Raw genomic sequence first — 4,955 nt, forward strand, 5'->3', positions numbered from 1 at the left:
AAGAACTAAAGAGCCTCTTGTTGCGGGTGAAGAAGGAGAGTGCAAAACCTGGGTTGAAACTTAACATTAAGAAAACCAAGATCATGGCATCCGACCCTCTCAATTCCTGGCAAATAGATGGGGAAGAAATGGAGGTAGTGACAGATTTTATTTTCCTGGGCTCCAAGATCACTGCAGTCTACAAATGATTTGTATCAGTAATTTCATATATAACTGTATTAAATGTATCTTTTATTTCATATATAACTGTATTAAAGAGGTTTTTCCAGAGAATAAAAACAATTAAAGATAAGAGAAATAAAATAATAGGAAAAGTGAAAAAGAAGCAAAGGAAAAGAGATAGAAGAGGGGAGAAGAGATAAAAGAGATAGAAGAGATAGAAAGGGGGATAAAGAAAGAATAATAATAAAAAATAGTAAAAAAAGACTTCCAAACTTAACAGTTTATATTTTATTCTCTTTGTCTAAAGTTACATTGAAGTTTCCTTCTTTGCATATTCTACCTTATCTAATAAACTGTCTTTACACACCATTGCACACTGTTGCCCTGCCTATTTAACTTATATGCAGAGCACATCATGAGAAAGGCAGGGCTAGATGAATCAAAAGTTGGAATTAAGATTGCCAGGAGAAATATCAACAACCTAAGATATGCAGATGATACCACTCTAACGGCAGAAAGTGAAGAGGAACTAAAGAGCCTCTTTGTTGCAGGTGAAGAAGGAGAGTGCAAAAGTTGGCTTGAAACTTAACATTAAAAAAACCAAGTTCATGGCATCCGACCCTCTCAATTCCTGGCAAATAGATGGGGGGAAAATGGAGGTGGTGACAGATTTTATTTTCCTGAGCTCCAAGATCACCGCAGATGGGGACTGCAACCAAGAAATTAAAAGATGCTTGCTCCTGGGGAGGAAAGCCATGGGAAATCTAGACAGCACACTAAAAAGCAGAGACATCACCCTGCCAACAAAAGTGCGTATAGTCAAGGCTATGGTCTTCCCAGTTGCAATGTATGGCAGTGAAAGTTGGACCATAAGAAAGGCTGACTGCCAAAGAATTGAGGCCTTTGAACTATGGTGCTGGAAAAGACTCCTGTGAGTCCCTTGGACTGCAAGGCGATCAAACCGGTCAGTCCTAGAGGAGATCAACACAGACTGCTCTTTAGAAGGCCAGATCCTGAAGCTAAAACTCAAATACTTTGGCCACCTAATGAGAAGGAAGGACTCACTGGAGAAGAGCCTAATGCTGGGAAAGATTGAGGGCAATAGAAGAAAGGGACGACAGAGAATGAGGTGGCTGGATGGAATCACTGAAGCAGTAGGCGTGAGCTTAAATGGACTCCAGAAGATGGTAGAAACCAGGAAGGTCTGGAGGAACATTGTCCATGGGGTTGCGATGGGTTGGACACGACTTTGCAACTAACAACAACAACAACACACCATTCAAAAGAAACAATGAAAGGTTAAGAAGGAAACAAAAGAGCAGAACGCATCCTCTCCAGCAACCAATACCCTAATCAAGAAACTGCCAAGAGGAAAACCACACCCCTACTAACACTGGCTGGGCAAGCTTTATATAATTTGGAATAATATTGATGAAAAATGCATCTTTAAATAGTCATTATGATGTTTCCATCTTGTACTTCAAATGTTTTTTTTCTTTCTTTAATTTATATGCCAACCTGGCTTATTTGCAAATTCAAAATTCTTTTCTTTTGTATAATTTGTTTTTAACTTGCATTTCTCATACTGTTTGCATGGACAATTGCCATTGTAAGAGTTTTGCTTGTTGTGAAATAGTGTTCTTTTCTATGAATGTCTTTATTCTTTCATTCTTATCACATCTAAAATTGCTTGTTTTTTCTCGTCTTTTTTTTTGAGCCTGCTATTACATTGTATAAAATGTCCTCTTACAAAAGCTTTACTTGCATCCTAAATGTCTGTACCTTTATTAAATTGTTGTAAAAAAATCATTTGAACTTCTTTTTTGTAATCTATTATTGTTTCTTTCTGCAACATTGTTTCATTTAACCTCCATCTGAAAGAACAGATTTTCCTTTGGATGCTAAAATCATTGGTCTACAATCCAAAGAGGTATTTTTTATAGGTCTATTATATGTGTGTGTGTGTGTGTGTGTGTGTGTGTGTGTGTGTGTGTGTGTGTGTGTGTGAATTACTAACAAAGAATTAAGGGAGACTGAAATGCATTTCTAACTTATTAGTTTTCATCAGTCAGCCATACGCTTCTGAGATTCGAACCTGGGCTGATTGCACTTTATATATATAAGATGATGATGATAAAAATACAACAAACTCTTGTTTAAGTAAATAATATAAATATCTAAAAACATTTAAAATATTAATAACCAATATTTGAAAACACAATATTTATATATTTTTAGTTTAACTTTAACATATACAAATCTGTAAATTATAAATAAATTGTAACTGTATGTTTGACAACCCACGATATTTCTCAAGTCATATCAAATCTAATCCTCAAAGCCAAAACTACATTTTTCTCCTTACCCTTTAGGAAATCTAACAGTGGTCTCCAAGCCACAATAAATTTAATTAAATTATTGTCTCTAATCAAAGCAGTCAATTTTACCCTCTCAGCTAGCTCCATCAATTTCAAAATCCATTCTTCCATTGTTGGTATATGTGCTTCTTTCCCTATTTATACATATAATATCCTTGAATCGCTGTATAAAAACAAAGCCACATGTTTCTCTTCCACTTGTTTATCTGCCATCCCTAAAGACAAGCTTCGGGTTTCAATTTTGCATCCACTTTCAAAATTTTCTAAATCAAAATACATATCTGGTTCTAAAAATTCTTAGCCCTCTTACATTCTACTGAATATGACAAAAAATATCTTCAGATTGATTCCATTTCCAACATTTGTTTAAAATTCTCTTGGGCACCTTTGACAATTTATCAGCAGACACATCATTTGTACATCATTTTATTTTTAAAAAAATTTTCAAATTATAACTAAGTGTAAATCTCAAATCTTGTGTTCACAGTTTCACATTGATCAAGCACAATATTACAGTACGTATATCCATTTTTTTCACCTATCTAACCATACAGTCTCATATTCAACCTCATGATTAAATTTCAATAATAGTTTACACATTTTTGCAATAAAGTGATCATCAGAGCCTTGGTGGAGCAGTGGGCTAATGCCTCCTTAAGTAACACCAGCTGCCTGCAATTAGTGCAGGTTCGCATCCCACCAGGCTCAAGGTTGACTCAGCCTTCCATCCTTCCGAGGTAGGTAAAATGAGGACCCAGATTGTTGGGGGCAATAAGCTGACTTTGTAATAATGCTGCTTGGGGGCCCCCGAAAGCCCTAATAAGCAGGCATATACATAGAATGAAGGCTACTGCTAAGCTTGTAAGCCGCCCTGAGTCTTCTGAGAAGGGCGGGATATAAATGGAATTAAAATTAAAATTAAATTAAATCATTGGTGTATCCGTTTTTCTAAGGTCAGTCTGTTGATCTGTAAAATCAAGATTCTTTTAAACAGACAAAGATTCATTTAAACAATAATTCAGATAATTGTACACAAGAAAAACATTGGCAAATATAACTCTTTTTCTAATTCCTCTCTTTTTTTTAAGTCTAAAATCCTGTTTCACCAAAAATCAATATTACAGCATACAGTAACTCAGCCAAGCTTGTTTGGTTGTCATTTCCCTTCTTAAGAAAAAGGCTTCTGGAAATGACACCCATAAAATCAATTTAGGAAATATCCTTGCTTTATATTTGTTTTATATTTTCAGAATGTCTAACAAAATGATTCTTAAACATTACATTAATTTTCATAGTCTCATTCCATAAGTAACAATTCCAATAATCTTTTACTTTTTAGAGTGAGAATTCCTTGGTGCTCTTTGAGTTTGACTGTTTTCTTGCCGACGTTTCATTACCTAAACTAGATAGCATCATCATTGCCAGACTAGCATTAATGATGTTACCTAGTTGAGTAATGAAATGTCTGCAAGAAAGCAAACAAGCTCAGAGAGCACCAAGGACCCCTTATTTCAACCTTCAGCTACAAATATTCTCCTTTATTGTTTAGAGTTATCTATTCTTTCATTCACACCAAACAACATGATTTGAAGTATAATTTCAAAACAAGTAAGGCCCAACCCTTTCCATGGTATCCTGAAGCAATTCATATTTCTTAGTTTTTTGCTTTGGCACACAAATTTAGAGATATATCTTTGCCATTGTTTAAAAAGTAGGTAAGTTGCCATCATTTGTATTATTTAAAATAAATACAGCATTCTTGATAAAAGTGTCAATTTTATAACTGCAATTCTACTTAATAGGGACATTTTGATTTATTACAACTTGCTAGGTCTTGTTTGATATCATTCCACCTATTTTTTTTCTGAAAGAACATATAATTTTGATTGTTCAATGTTACTCCTAAATAATCAATCTTTGCCATTAATTTCATATTTTTAACCAAAATATTTGGCTTCTGCTTATTAACCTGGAAACCAGCTAATTTATCAAAAATATGTAAGCATTTTTACATCATTTAGGGGCTCTTGCAAAATCATAACTAAGTCATCAGCAAAAGCCATCAGTTTATAAGTCTCAAGGTTTTGGCACTATCTTCACTTTGTAAACATGAGTAACCAAATTCTTAGATATCCAAAATATATCAATTCTTGAAAAAAAAATCTAATATCTTTTAGAAAACTAAGTATATACTTTTGCAACTCCATTTTTATATCTCCATGCACCTACAGGCACTAAATTGTCTATCATATTAAAATAAGCCTTTTTGTAATTCACCTTCATCATTTTATTGTCTTCCTCAGAAGTTCTATCCTTTTGAGAACAAATTATTCCATTCTGGTCTTCTGTTAAACACCAACTTTCATATGGTAAGTTAGTAATATACCTTTCATTTCTGAACAGTGTGTCATGTTA

This window comes from Vipera ursinii (assembly GCF_947247035.1).
Source record: "Vipera ursinii genome assembly, chromosome: 3".
NCBI lineage: Eukaryota > Metazoa > Chordata > Lepidosauria > Squamata > Viperidae > Vipera > Vipera ursinii.